The sequence below is a fragment of the Oncorhynchus clarkii genome, chromosome 26, assembly GCF_045791955.1.
Source record: "Oncorhynchus clarkii lewisi isolate Uvic-CL-2024 chromosome 26, UVic_Ocla_1.0, whole genome shotgun sequence".
Classification (NCBI taxonomy): domain Eukaryota; kingdom Metazoa; phylum Chordata; class Actinopteri; order Salmoniformes; family Salmonidae; genus Oncorhynchus; species Oncorhynchus clarkii.
Window position 1 is genome coordinate 48400716 of NC_092172.1, and position 17110 is coordinate 48417825.

Sequence of the window (17110 nt, forward strand, 5' to 3'; positions counted from 1 at the left end):
TACTAGATGGTGGTGGTACAGGGTTACTAGATGGTGGTGGTACAGGGTTACTAGATGGTGGTGGTACAGGGTTACTAGATGGTGGTGGTGGTGGTACAGGGTTACTAGATGGTGGTGGTGGTACAGGGTTACTAGATGGTGGTGGTACAGGGTTACTAGATGGTGGTGGTGGTACAGGGTTACTAGGTGGTGGTGGTGGTACAGGGTTACTAGATGGTGGTGGTGGTACAGGGTTACTAGATGGTGGTGGTGGTGGTACAGGGTTACTAGATGGTGGTGGTGGTACAGGGTTACTAGATGGTGGTGGTGGTACAGGGTTACTAGATGGTGGTGGTAAAGGGTTACTAGATGGTGGTGGTACAGGGTTACTATATGGTGGTGGTGGTACAGGGTTACTAGGTGGTGGTGGTGGTACAGGGTTACTAGATGGTGGTGGTGGTACAGGGTTACTAGATGGTGGTGGTGGTGGTACAGGGTTACTAGGTGGTGGTGGTGGTACAGGGTTACTAGGTGGTGGTGGTGTTGGTACAGGGTTACTAGGTGGTGGTGGTGGTGGTACAGGGTTACTAGGTGGTGGTGGTGGTGGTACAGGGTTACTAGGTGGTGTTGGTGGTACAGGGTTACTAGGTGGTGGTGGTGGTACAGGGTTACTAGGTGGTGGTGGTGGTACAGGGTTACTAGATGGTGGTGGTGGTACAGGGTTACTAGGTGGTGGTGGTGGTACAGGGTTACTAGGTGGTGGTGGTGGTACAGCGTTACTAGGTGTTGGTACAGGGTTACTAGATGGTGGTGGTGGTACAGGGTTACTAGGTGGTGGTGGTGGTACAGCGTTACTAGGTGGTGGTACAGGGTTACTAGATGGTGGTGGTGGTACAGGGTTACTAGATGGTGGTGGTGGTGGTACAGGGTTCCTAGGTGGTGGTGGTGGTACAGGGTTACTAGATGGTGGTGGTGGTACAGGGTTACTAGATGGTGGTGGTACAGGGTTACTAGATGGTGGTGGTGGTACAGGGTTACTAGATGGTGGTGGTGGTACAGGGTTACTAGATGGTGGTGGTAGTGGTGGTGGTACAGGGTTACTAGATGGTGGTGGTGGTACAGGGTTACTATATGGTGGTGGTGGTACAGGTTTACTAGATGGTGGTGGTGGTACAGGGTTACTAGATGGTGGTGGTGGTGGTGGTGGTGGTACAGGGTTACTAGATGGTGGTGGTGGTACAGGTTTACTAGATGGTGGTGGTGGTACAGGGTTACTAGATGGTGGTGGTGGTACAGAGTTACTAGATGGTGGTGGTGGTGGTACAGGGTTACTAGATGGTGGTGGTGGTACAGGGTTACTAGATTGTGGTGGTGGTGGTACAGGGTTACTATATGGTGGTGGTGGTACAGGGTTACTAGATGGTGGTGGTGGTACAGGGTTACTAGATCGTGGTGGTGGTACAGGGTTACTAGATGGTGGTGGTACAGGGTTACTAGATGGTGGTGGTGGTGGTACAGGGTTACTAGATGGTGGTGGTGGTACAGGGTTACTATATGGTGGTGGTGGTGGTACAGGGTTACTAGATGGTGGTGGTGGTACAGGGTTACTATATGGTGGTGGTGGTACAGGTTTACTAGATGGTGGTGGTGGTACAGGGTTACTAGATGGTGGTGGTGGTACAGGGTTACTAGATGGTGGTGGTACAGGGTTACTAGATGGTGGTGGTGGTGGTACAGGGTTACTAGATGGTGGTGGTGGTACAGGGTTACTATATGGTGGTGGTGGTGGTACAGGGTTACTAGATGGTGGTGGTGGTACAGGGTTACTATATGGTGGTGGTGGTACAGGTTTACTAGATGGTGGTGGTGGTACAGGGTTACCAGATGGTGGTGGTGGTGGTACAGGGTTACTAGATGGTGGTGATACAGGGTTACTAGATGGTTGGATGGTGGTGGTACAGGTTTACTAGATGGTGGTGGTGGTGGTACAGGGTTACTAGATGGTGGTGGTGGTGCAGGGTTACTAGATGGTGGTGGTGGTGGTACAGGGTTACTAGATGGTGGTGGTACAGGGTTACTAGATGGTTGGTGGTGGTGGTACAGGTTTACTATATGGTGGTGGTGGTACAGGGTTACTAGGTGGTGGTGGTGGTTCAGGGTTACTAGATGGTGGTGGTGGTGGTACAGGGTTACTAGGTGGTGGTGGTGGTGAAAGGTTACTAGATGGTGGTGGTGGTACAGGGTTACTAGATGGTGGTGGTGGTGGTACAGGGTTACTAGATGGGGGTGGTACAGGGTTACTAGATGGTTGGTGGTGGTGGTACAGGTTTACTATATGGTGGTGGTGGTACAGGGTTACTAGGTGGTGGTGGTGGTTCAGGGTTACTAGATGGTGGTGGTGGTACAGGGTTACTAGATGGTGGTGGTACAGGGTTACTAGATGGTGGTGGTGGTACAGGGTTACTAGATGGTGGTGGTACAGGGTTACTAGATGGTGGTGGTGGTACAGGGTTACTAGATGGTGGTGGTACAGGGTTACTAGATGGTTGGTGGAGGTGGTACAGGGTTACTAGATGGTGGTGGTACAGGGTTACTATATGGTGGTGGTACAGGGTTACTAAATGGTTGGTGGTGGTGGTACAGGGTTACTAGATGGTGGTGGTGGTACAGGGTTACTAGATGGTGGTGGGAGTGGTGGTACAGGGTTACTAGATGGTGGTGGTGGTGGTACAGGGTTACTAGATGGTGGTGGTGGTACAGGTTTACTAGATGGTGGTGGTACAGGGTTACTATATGGTGGTGGTGGTACAGGTTTACTAGATGGTGGTGGTGGTACAGGTTTACTAGATGTTGGTGGTGGTACAGGTTTACTAGATGGTGGTGGTGGTACAGGGTTACTAGGTGGTGGTGGTGGTGGTACAGGGTTACTAGGTGGTGGTGGTGGTGGTGTTGGTGGTGGTGGTGGTACAGGGTTACTATATGGTGGGGTGGTACAGGGTTACTAGGTGGTGGTGGTGGTGGTACAGGGTTACTAGATGGTGGTGGTGGTACAGGGATTACTAGATGGTGGTGGTGGTACAGGGTTACTAGATGGTGGTGGTGGTGGTACAGGGTTACTAGATGGTGGTGGTACAGGGTTACTAGATGGTGGAGGTGGTACAGGGTTACTAGATGGTGGTGGTGGTACAGGGTTACTAGATGGTGGTGGTACAGGGTTACTAGATGGTGGTGGTGGTACAGGGATTACTAGATGGTGGTGGTGGTACAGGGTTACTAGATGGTGGTGGTACAGGGTTACTAGATGGTGGTGGTGGTACAGGGTTACTAGGTGGTGGTGGTGGTACAGGGTTACTAGGTGGTGGTGGTGATGGTACAGGGTTACTAGATGGTGGTGGTGGTGGTACAGGGTTACTAGATGGTGGTGGTGATGGTACAGGGTTACTAGATGGTGGTGGTGGTGGTACAGGGTTACTATATGGTGGTGGTGGTACAGGGTTACTAGATGGTGGTGGTGGTACAGGGTTACTAGATGGTGGTGGTGGTGGTACAGGGTTACTATATGGTGGTGGTGGTACAGGGTTACTAGATGGTGCTGGTGGTACAGGGTTACTAGATGGTGGTGGTGGTGGTACAGGGTTACTATATGGTGGTGGTACAGGGTTACTAGATGGTGGTGATACAGGGTTACTATATAGTGGTGGTACAGGGTTACTAGATGGTTGGTGGTGGTGGTACAGGGTTACTATATGGTGGTGGTACAGGGTTACTATATGGTGGTGGTACAGGGTTACTAGATGGTGGTGGTGGTACAGGGTTACTAGTTGGTGGTGGTGGTACAGGGTTACTAGATGGTGGTGGTGGTACAGGGTTACTAGATGGTGGTGGTGGTACAGGGTTACTAGATGGTGGTGGTGGTGGTGGTACAGGGTTACTAGATGGTGGTGGTGGTGGTGGTACAGGGTTACTATATGGTGGTGGTGGTGCAGGGTTACTATATGGTGGTGGTGGTACAGGTTTACTAGATGGTGGTGGTACAGGTTTACTATATGGTGGTGGTGGTACAGGTTTACTAGATGGTGGTGGTGGTACAGGGTTACTAGATGGTGGTGGTGGTGGTACAGGGTTACTAGATGGTGGTGGTACAGGGTTACTAGGTGGTGGTGGTGGTGGTACAGGGTTACTAGGTGGTGGTGGTGGTACAGGGTTACTAGATGGTGGTGGTGGTGGTGGTACAGGGTTACTAGGTGGTGGTGGTGGTGGTGGTGGTGGTGGTGGTGGTGGTACAGGGTTACTATATGGTGGGGTGGTACAGGGATTACTAAATGGTGGTGGTGGTACAGGGTTACTAGATGGTGGTGGTGGTACAGGGTTACTATATGGTGGTGGTGGTGGTACAGGGATTACTAGATGCTGGTGGTGGTACAGGGTTACTAGATGGTGGTGTTGGTGGTGGTACAGGGTTACTAGATGGTGGTGGTGGTACAGGGTTACTAGATGCTGGTGGTGGTACAGGGTTACTAGATGCTGGTGGTGGTACAGGGTTACTAGATGGTGGTGTTGGTGGTGGTACAGGGTTACTAGGTGGTGGTGGTGGTGGTACAGGGTTACTAGATGGTGGTGGTGGTGGTGGTACAGGGTTACTAGATGGTGGTGGTGGTGGTACAGGGTTACTAGGTGGTGGTGGTGGTGGTTCAGGGTTACTAGATGGTGGTGGTGGTACAGGGTTACTATATGGTGGTGGTGGTGGTACAGGGAATACTAGATGGTGGTGTTGGTGGTGGTACAGGGTTACTAGATGGTGGTGGTGGTGGTGCAGGGTTACTAGATGATGGTGGTGGTGGTGGTACAGGGATTACTAGATGGTGGTGGTACAGGGTTACTAGATGGTGGTGGTGATGGTACAGGGTTACTAGATGGTGGTGGTGGTGGTACAGGGTTACTAGATGGTGGTGGTGATGGTACAGGGTTACTAGATGGTGGTGGTGGTGGTACAGGGTTACTAGATGGTGGTGGTGGTGGTACAGGGTTACTAGATGGTGGTGGTGGTACAGGGTTACTAGATGGTGGTGGTGGTGGTACAGGGTTACTAGATGGTGGTGGTGGTACAGGGTTACTAGATGGTGGTGGTGGTGGTGCAGGGTTACTAGATGGTGGTGGTGGTGGTGCAGGGTTACTAGATGGTGGTGGTGATGGTACAGGGTTACTAGATGGTGGTGGTGGTGGTACAGGGTTACCAGATGGTGGTGGTGGTGGTACAGGGTTACTAGATGGTGGTGGTGGTACAGGGTTACTCTATATTTTATTTGTTCAGTGTTGTATTAAATTCTGTGCAGACATCCACCAACCACCTCTCTCTCTTCTCCGCACGCGCACACACCACTACTATAGACCACTACTATAGACCACTACCCTAGACCACTACCATAGACCACTACCATAGACCACTACCATAGACCACTACCCTAGACCACTACCCTAGACCACTACCCTAGACCACTACCATAGACCACTACTATAGACCACTACTATAGACCACTACCCTAGACCACTACTATAGACCACTACCCTAGACCACTACCATAGACCACTACCATAGACCACTAGCATAGACCACTACCCTAGACCACTACCCTAGACCACTACCCTAGACCACTACTATAGACCACTACCCTAGACCACTACTATAGACCACTACCCTAGACCACTACCCTAGACCACTACTATAGACCACTACCCTAGACCACTACCTTATTCCACTACTATAGACCACTATCCTAGACCAATACTATAGACCAACACTATAGACCACTACTATAGACCACTACTATAGACCACTACCCTAGACCACTACTATAGACCACTACCCTAGACCAATACTATAGACCAACACTATAGACCACTACTATAGACCACTACTATAGACTACTATAGACCACTACCCTAGACCACTACTATAGACCACTACCCTAGACCAATACTATAGACCAACACTATAGACCACTACTATAGACCACTACTATAGACCACTACCCTAGACCACTACCCTAGACCACTACCCCAGACCACTACTATAGACCACTACCCTAGACCACTACCCTAGACCACTACTATAGACCACTACCCTAGACCACTACTATACACCACTACCCTAGAACACTACTATAGACCACTACCCTAGACCACTACTATAGACCACTACCCTAGAACACTACTATAGACCACTACCCTAGACCACTACTATAGACCACTACCTGACCGTGCTGCTGCTCCAGTTTCAACTGTTCTGCCTTATTATTATTCGACCATGCTGGTCATTTATGAACATTTGAACATCTTGGCCATGTTCTGTTATAATCTCCACCCGGCACAGCCAGAAGAGGACTGGCCACCCCACATAGCCTGGTTCCTCTCTAGGTTTCTTCCTAGGTTTTGGCCTTTCTAGGGAGTTTTTCCTAGCCACAGTAGAACAGTAGCCTGTGTCAGTGTAATTGAGTTGGCTGGCTTGGTGGTGGAGTCTCCTATAGACAGGCAGCAGTAGAGACTCTTTAAAACAGTAGCCTGTGTAAGTGTCATTGAGTTGGCTGGCTTGGTGTTGGAGTCTCCTATAGACAGGCAGCAGTAGAGACTCTTCTCTCAACAGTAGTCTGTGTCAGTGTCTTTGAGTTGGCTGGCTTGGTGTTGGAGTCTCCTATAGACAGGCAGCATTAGAGACTCTTCTCTCAACAGTAGTCTGTGTCCGTGTCATTGAGTTGGCTGGCTTGGTGGAGTCTCCTATAGACAGGCAGCAGTAGAGACTCTTCTCTCAACAGTAGTCTGTGTCAGTGTCATTGAGTTGGCTGGCTTGGTGGTGGAGTCTCCTATAGACAGGCAGCAGTAGAGACTCTTTAAAACAGTAGCCTGTGTAAGTGTCATTGAGTTGGCTGGCTTGGTGTTGGAGTCTCCTATAGACAGGCAGCAGTAGAGACTCTTTAAAACAGTAGCCTGTGTCCGTGTCATTGAGTTGGCTGGCTTGGTGTTGGAGTCTCCTATAGACAGGCAGCAGTAGAGACTCTTCTCTCAACAGTAGCCTGTGTCAGTGTCATTGAGTTGGCTGGCTTGGTGGTGGAGTCTCCTATAGACAGGCAGCAGTAGAGACTCTTTAAAACAGTAGCCTGTGTCAGTGTCATTGAGTTGGCTGGCTTGGTGCTGGAGTCTCCTATAGACAGGCAGCAACAGTACAGGGTCTAGATCCTCCATAAGACAATAGACTTGGTTTATTTCCAATCAGGATGTGATTAATGGATGGATGTTGACTAGGATTGTACCCCAGCTCCCTCCTCCACTCCACTGTCCTCTTTGTGAATGAATACATCCCCATCAGGCCCTTGTCCTGTTAATAGTACTACATGCCTTCCTGTCTGTGTCCTCATTACCCCTCATAGTGAGGTGAAATTACATTACTCTGAGTGTGTGTGTGTGTGTGTGTGTGTGTGTGTGTGTGTGTGTGTGTAAGATACTCATCTTTCATAGAGATACTATCCCCCCCTCTACACACACACACACACACACACACACGCACACACACTCTCGCCTGTTTCCTGTCTGCTGTTGTTCACACAGAGAACTGCCATGATCCCATGTATGACAAACATGTCTCAGTCACACACCACTACTCAACCAATCTACTCTGTTGTCTCAGACACACACCACTACTCAACCAATCTACTCTGCTGTCTCAGTCACACACCACTACTCAACCAATCTACTCTGCTGTCTCAGTCACACACCACTACTCAACCAATCTACTCTGTTGTCTCAGACACACACCACTACTCAACCAATCTACTCTGTTGTCTCAGACACACACCACTACTCAACCAATCTACTCTGTTGTCTCAGACACACACCACTACTCAACCAATCTACTCTGTTGTCTCAGACACACACCACTACTCAACCAATCTACTCTGTTGTCTCAGACACACACCACTACTCAACCAATCTACTCTGCTGTCTCAGTCACACACCACTACTCAACCAATCTACTCTGTTGTCTCAGACACACACCACTACTCAACCAATCTACTCTGTTGTCTCAGACACACACCACTACTCAACCAATCTACTCTGCTGTCTCAGACACACACCACTACTCAACCAATCTACTCTGTTGTCTCAGTCACACACCACTACTCAACCAATCTACTCTGTTGTCTCAGTCACACACCACTACTCAACCAATCTACTCTGTTATCTCAGACACACACCACTACTCAACCAATCTACTATGTTGTCTCAGACACACACCACTACTCAACCAATCTACTCTGCTGTCTCAGACACACACCACTACTCAACCAATCTACTCTGCTGTCTCAGTCACACACCACTACTCAACCAATCTACTCTGTTGTCTCAGTCACACACCACTACTCAACCAATCTACTCTGTTGTCTCAGACACACACCACTACTCAACCAATCTACTCTGCTGTCTCAGTCACACACCACTACTCAACCAATCTACTCTGTTGTCTCAGACACACACCACTACTCAACCAATCTACTCTGTACTACTCAACCAATCTACTCTGTTGTCTCAGTCACACACCACTACTCAACCAACCTACTCTGTTGTCTCAGACACACACCACTACTCAACCAATCTACTCTGTTATCTCAGTCACACACCACTACTCAACCAATCTACTCTGCTGTCTCAGTCACACACCACTACTCAACCAATCTACTCTGTTGTCTCAGACACACACCACTACTCAACCAATCTACTCTGTTATCTCAGTCACACACCACTACTCAACCAATCTACTCTGTTATCTCAGACACACACCACTACTCAACCAATCTACTCTGTTGTCTCAGACACACACCACTACTCAACCAATCTACTCTGTTATCTCAGTCACACACCACTACTCAACCAATCTACTCTACTCTGTTGTCTCAGACACACACCACTACTCAACCAATCTACTCTGCTGTCTCAGTCACACACCACTACTCAACCAATCTACTCTGTTGTCTCAGACACACACCACTACTCAACCAATCTACTCTGTTATCTCAGTCACACACCACTACTCAACCAATCTACTCTGTTGTCTCAGTCACACACCACTACTCAACCAATCTACTCTGTTGTCTCAGTCACACACCACTACTCAACCAATCTACTCTGTACTACTCAACCAATCTACTCTGTTGTCTCAGTCACACACCACTACTCAACCAATCTACTCTGTACTACTCAACCAATCTACTCTGTTGTCTCAGTCACACACCACTACTCAACCAACCTACTCTGTTGTCTCAGACACACACCACTACTCAACCAATCTACTCTGTTGTCTCAGTCACACACCACTACTCAACCAATCTACTCTGTACTACTCAACCAATCTACTCTGTTGTCTCAGTCACACACCACTACTCAACCAATCTACTCTGTACTACTCAACCAATCTACTCTGTTGTCTCAGTCACACACCACTACTCAACCAATCTACTCTGTTGTCATGTAGTCATGGCTCTATGTAGTACTGTGGAATAGAGTTCCATGTAGTCATGTCTCTATGTAGTTCTGTGGAATAGAGTTCCATGTAGTCATGGCTCTATGTAGTACTGTGGAATAGAGTTCCATGTAGTCATGGCTCTATGTAGTACTATGGAATAGAGTTCCATGTAGTCATGTCTCTATGTAGTACTGTGGAATAGAGTTCCATGTAGTCATGGCTCTATGTAGTACTGTGGAATAGAGTTCCATGTAGTCATGTCTCTATGTAGTACTGTGGAATAGAGTTCCATGTAGTCATGTCTCTATGTAGTACTGTGGAATAGAGTTCCATGTAGTCATGGCTCTATGTAGTACTGTGGAATAGAGTTCCATGTAGTCATGTCTCTATGTAGTACTGTGGAATAGAGTTCCATGTAGTCATGGCTCTATGTAGTACTGTGGAATAGAGTTCCATGTAGTCATGGCTCTATGTAGTACTGTGGAATAGAGTTCCATGTAGTCATGTCTCTATGTAGTACTGTGGAATAGAGTTCCATGTAGTCATGGCTCTATGTAGTACTGTGGAATAGAGTTCCATGTAGTCATGGCTCTATGTAGTACTGTGGAATAGAGTTCCATGTAGTCATGTCTCTATGTAGTACTGTGGAATAGAGTTCCATGTAGTCATGTCTCTATGTAGTACTGTGGAATAGAGTTCCATGTAGTCATGGCTCTATGTAGTACTGTGGAATAGAGTTCCATGTAGTCATGTCTCTATGTAGTACTGTGGAATACAGTTCCATGTAGTCATGGCTCTATGTAGTACTGTGGAATAGAGTTCCATGTAGTCATGTCTCTATGTAGTACTGTGGAATAGAGTTCCATGTAGTCATGTCTCTATGTAGTACTGTGGAATAGAGTTCCATGTAGTCATGGCTCTATGTAGTACTGTGGAATAGAGTTCCATGTAGTCATGTCTCTATGTAGTACTGTGGAATACAGTTCCATGTAGTCATGGCTCTATGTAGTACTGTGGAATAGAGTTCCATGTAGTCATGTCTCTATGTAGTACTGTGGAATACAGTTCCATGTAGTCATGGCTCTATGTAGTACTGTGGAATAGAGTTCCATGTAGTCATGTCTCTATGTAGTACTGTGGAATAGAGTTCCATGTAGTCATGTCTCTATGTAGTACTGTGGAATAGAGTTCCATGTAGTCATGTCTCTATGTAGTACTGTGGAATAGAGTTCCATGTAGTCATGTCTCTATGTAGTACTGTGGAATAGAGTTCCATGTAGTCATGGCTCTATGTAGTACTGCGGAATAGAGTTCCATGTAGTCATGGCTCTATGTGGTACTGTGGAATAGAGTTCCATGTAGTCATGTCTCTATGTAGTACTGTGGAATACAGTTCCATGTAGTCATGGCTCTATGTAGTACTGTGGAATAGAGTTCCATGTAGTCATGGCTCTATGTAGTACTGTGGAAAAGAGTTCCATGTAGTCATGGCTCTATGTAGTACTGTGGAATAGAGTTCCATGTAGTCATGGCTCTATGTAGTACTGTGGAATAGAGTTCCATGTAGTCATGGCTCTATGTAGTACTGTGGAATAGAGTTCCATGTGGTCATGGCTCTATGTAGTACTGTGAGCCTCCCAGAGTCTGTTCTGGATCTGGGGACTGTGAAGAAGAGACCCGCCCCCCTGGTGGGATGTCTCGTGGGGTATGCATGGGTGGCCCAGCTTGTCTCGTGGGGTATGCAATGGGTGGCCCAGCTTGTCTCGTGGGGTATGCAATGGGTGTCCCAGCTTGTCTCGTGGGGTATGCAATGGGTGGCCCAGCTTGTCTCGTGGGGTATGCAATGGGTGTCCCAGCTTGTCTCGTGGGGTATGCATGGGTATCCCAGCTTGTCTCGTGGGGTATGCAATGGGTGTCCCAGCTTGTCTCGTGGGGTATGCAATGGGTGTCCCAGCTTGTCTCGTGGGGTATGCAATGGGTGGCCCAGCTTGTCTCGTGGGGTATGCAATGGGGTGGCCCAGCTTGTCTCGTGGGGTATGCAATGGGGTGGCCCAGCTTGTCTCGTGGGGTATGCATGGGTGTCCCAGCTTATCTCATGGGGTATGCAATGGGTGTCCCAGCTTGTCTCGTGGGGTATGCAATGGGTGTCCCAGCTTGTCTCGTGGGTTATACATGGGTGTCCCAGCTTGTCTCGTGGGGCGTACAATTGGCCCAGCGTCGTCCAGGTTAGGGTTTGGCCCGGGGGTAGGCCGTCATTGTAAATAAGAATGTGTTCTTAACTGACTTGCCTAGTTAAATAAATGTCAAATAATAACATTTTTAAATTATAATAATCTATGAGCAGAATTACCTCAATTAGCCATAAAATCCCTAGTTTGAAAGTGATTGTTTTTCTAGAAGCTGTGCTGCACCATCTCCCCGACATTTTCCCCCCCGTGGGCCAGCCGCCCAGCAATTAGAGTTCAACCAATGAGCTTCAGCCCCTCGCCGTATGAGTGACAGCTAGTAATAAGCATACGATGCATCCCGCAGCAGAGCGAGAGAAAGAGCAATGACGCGGGGCACAAATCTGAACACATTTTGCGACCTAGTACGCCATTTTCAGGGGACCACTTTTGGCTCGTGAGCCACTACTTTCACCATCTTTTGCTAAAAAAGTATACAAATGTACCAGAGAATCTCTTCTATAACCTCAATGTCAACTTGTTGTAACATCGCATTGCTGTTTTCAGCTGTATAGATCATGTATTTAGGATGTTTTCAGTTTATTTTGATTGAGAAACAAAAATTACAAAAAAGTGAACTGATTCACTCTGACAGCCCCAACACATACAGTATACCATACAATACATATACTGCTATATACTACTAGTGGAATGAACTGATTGACTGATTGACAGCCCCAACACATACAGTATACCATACAATACATATACTGCTATATACTACTAGTGGAATGAACTGATTGACAGCCCCAACACATACAGTATACCATACAAGACATATACTGCTATATACTACTAGTGGAATGAACTGATTGACAGCCCCAACACATACAGTATACCATACAAGACATATACTGCTATATACTACTAGTGGAATGAACTGATTGACTGATTGACAGCCCCAACACATACAGTAAACCATACAAGACATATACTGCTATATACTACTAGTGGAATGAACTGATTGACAGCCCCAACACATACAGTATACCATACAAGACATATACTGCTATATACTACTAGTGGAATGAACTGATTGACTGATTGACAGCCCCAACACATACAGTAAACCATACAAGACATATACTGCTATATACTACTAGTGGAATGAACTGATTGACTGATTGACAGCCCCAACACATACAGTATACCATACAAGACATATACTGCTATATACTACTAGTGGAATGAACTGATTGACTGATTGACAGCCCCAACACATACAGTATACCATACAAGACATATACTGCTATATACTACTAGTGGAATGAACTGATTGACAGCCCCAACACATACAGTATACCATACAAGACATATACTGCTATATACTACTAGTGGAATGAACTGATTGACTGATTGACAGCCCCAACACATACAGTAAACCATACAAGACATATACTGCTATATACTACTAGTGGAATGAACTGATTGACTGATTGACAGCCCCAACACATACAGTATACCATACAAGACATATACTGCTATATACTACTAGTGGAATGAACTGATTGACTGATTGACAGCCCCAACACATACAGTAAACCATACAAGACATATACTGCTATATACTACTAGTGGAATGAACTGATTGACTGATTGACAGCCCCAACACATACAGTAAACCATACAAGACATATACTGCTATATACTACTAGTGGAATGAACTGATTGACTGATTGACAGCCCCAACACATACAGTATACCATACAAGACATATACTGCTATATACTACTAGTGGAATGAACTGATTGACTGATTGACAGCCCCAACACATACAGTATACCATACAATACATATACTGCTATATACTACTAGTGGAATGAACTGATTGACTGATTGACAGCCCCAACACATACAGTATACCATACAATACATATACTGCTATATACTACTAGTGGAATGAACTGATTGACTGATTGACAGCCCCAACACATACAGTATACCATACAAGACATATACTGCTATATACTACTAGTGGAATGAACTGATTGACTGATTGACAGCCCCAACACATACAGTATACCATACAAGACATATACTGCTATATACTACTAGTGGAATGAACTGATTGACTGATTGACAGCCCCAACACATACAGTATACCATACAAGACATATACTGCTATATACTACTAGTGGAATGAACTGATTGACTGATTGACAGCCCCAACACATACAGTAAACCATACAAGACATATACTGCTATATACTACTAGTGGAATGAACTGATTGACTGATTGACAGCCCCAACACATACAGTATACCATACAAGACATATACTGCTATATACTACTAGTGGAATGAACTGATTGACTGATTGACAGCCCCAACACATACAGTAAACCATACAAGACATATACTGCTATATACTACTAGTGGAATGAACTGATTGACTGATTGACAGCCCCAACACATACAGTAAACCATACAAGACATATACTGCTATATACTACTAGTGGAATGAACTGATTGACTGATTGACAGCCCCAACACATACAGTATACCATACAAGACATATACTGCTATATACTACTAGTGGAATGAACTGATTGACAGCCCCAACACATATAGTATACCCTACAAGACATATACTGCTATATACTACTAGTGGAATGAACTGATTGACTGATTGACAGCCCCAACACATACAGTATACCATACAATACATATACTGCTATATACTACTAGTGGAATGAACTGATTGACTGATTGACAGCCCCAACACATACAGTATACCATACAAGACATATACTGCTATATACTACTAGTGGAATGAACTGATTGACTGATTGACAGCCCCAACACATACAGTATACCATACAAGACATATACTGCTATATACTACTAGTGGAATGAACTGATTGACAGCCCCAACACATATAGTATACCCTACAAGACATATACTGCTATATACTACTAGAACACAAGCATGTGCTATCCCTCCAACACACAGTGTACATGCATGCACAATGCTCTCACAGACAAGGGGCAACGTGCTCCAACTGACCATCATCAAGGAGCAACGTGCTCCAACTGACCATCATCAAGGGGCAACGTGCTCCAACAGACCATAGATCATCATCAAGGAGCAACGTCCTCCAACAGACCATAGATCATCATCAAGGAGCAACGTCCTCCAACTGACCATAGATCATCATCAAAGAGCAGCGTGCTCCAACTGACCATCATCAAGGGACAACGTCCTCCAACTGACCATCATCAAGGGACAACGTCCTCCAACTGACCATCATCAAGGGACAACGTCCTCCAACAGACCATAGATCATCATCAAGGGGCAACGTCCTCCAACTGACCATCATCAAGGGACAACGTCCTCCAACTGACCATCATCAAGGGGCAACGTCCTCCAACTGATCATCATCAAGGGACAACGTCCTCCAACAGACCATAGATCATCATCAAGGGGCAACGTCCTCCAACAGACCATCATCAAGGGGCAACGTCCTCCAACAGACCATCATCAAGGAGCAACGTCCTCCAACTGACCATCATCGAGGGACAACGTCCTCCAACTGACCATCATCAAGGGGCAACGTCCTCCAACTGACCATCATCAAGGAGCAACATCCTCCAACTGACCATCATCAAGGAGCAACGTGCTCCAACTGACCATCATCAAGGGGCAACGTCCTCCAACTGACCATCATCAAGGGACAACGTCCTCCAACTGACCATCATCAAGGGACAACGTCCTCCAACAGACCATAGATCATCATCAAGGGGCAACGTCCTCCAACTGACCATCATCAAGGGACAACGTCCTCCAACTGACCATCATCAAGGGGCAACGTCCTCCAACTGATCATCATCAAGGGACAACGTCCTCCAACAGACCATAGATCATCATCAAGGGGCAACGTCCTCCAACAGACCATCATCAAGGGGCAACGTCCTCCAACAGACCATCATCAAGGAGCAACGTCCTCCAACTGACCATCATCGAGGGACAACGTCCTCCAACTGACCATCATCAAGGGGCAACGTCCTCCAACTGACCATCATCAAGGAGCAACATCCTCCAACTGACCATCATCAAGGAGCAACGTGCTCCAACTGACCATCATCAAGGGGCAACGTCCTCCAACTGACCATCATCAAGGGGCAACGTGCTCCAACTGACCATCATCAAGGGACAACGTCCTCCAACTGACCATCATCAAGGGGCAACGTGCTCCAACAGACCATAGATTATCGTCAAGGGGCAACGTCCTCCAACAGACCATAGATTATCGTCAAGGGGCAACGTGCTCCAACAGACCATCATCAAGGGACAACGTCCTCCAACAGACCATAGATCATTGTCAAGGGACAACGTCCTCCAACTGACCATCATCAAGGGGCAACGTCCTCCAACTGACCATCATCAAGGAGCAACGTCCTCCAACTGACCATCATCAAGGGGCAACGTGCTCCAACTGACCATCATCAAGGGGCAACGTCCTCCAACAGACCATAGATCATCATCAAGGGGCAACATCTTCCAACTGACCATAGATCATGGAGGAATGCTGGAATGAAGACTCTCAGCCAGTTTGTGATCAGAGTCCTATAGCTCCCCCTACTGGATGAACGCTTTAACAGCTGGGAAAGAGACCATCACCATGAGCTGGCACAACGTCTACACAACATCTACACAATGTCTACAGGGGCGTTGGGCCAGTAACTGAGAGGTTACTGGATCGTTCTGAGCAATGCAGTAAGTCAACTGTTCCCCCGGGCTCTGATGACGTGGACATCGATTAAGGCTGCCCCTCCCCCCCACACCTCTCTGATTCAGACGGGTTGGGTTAAATGAGGAAGACACATTTAAGTTGAAGGAATTGAACTGAAATGAGTCTTCCACCTTTAACCCAACCCCCTTCTGTTGGCCAGCGAATGGGAGGGTTTTCAGAGGTTAAAATTAAATGTATTCGGTATGCACAAGGGAACCCACACACCTGCAAAGCCCATGACACCTGTCTAAAGGTACTGTAAGTCTGAATGAGGAAAGGGGAAATACCTAACCTGGGGGGGGGGGGGGTTGGAGACCCCCAGTCTGCCCGTGAAGTGCCTCCAGGAGGGCATGTTGAGACAACCTGTAGAAACTCCTGTCCTCCTCATCTGGACCCTTTCCAACATGGACACTTCTTCTTCTGGACTCTCTCTGGCTGGTGTTCAGCGCATCTTTCCAACATGGACACTTCTTCTTCTGGGCTCTCTCTGGCTGGTGTTCAGCGCATCTTTCCAACATGGACACTTCTTCTTCTGGACTCTCTCTGGCTGGTGTTCAGCGCATCTTTCCAACATGGACACTCCTTCTGGACTCTCTCTGACTGGTGTTCAGCGCATCTTTAACCATTAAAACACTGGGGACTTCTACTAGTCTCCTCTTCCTG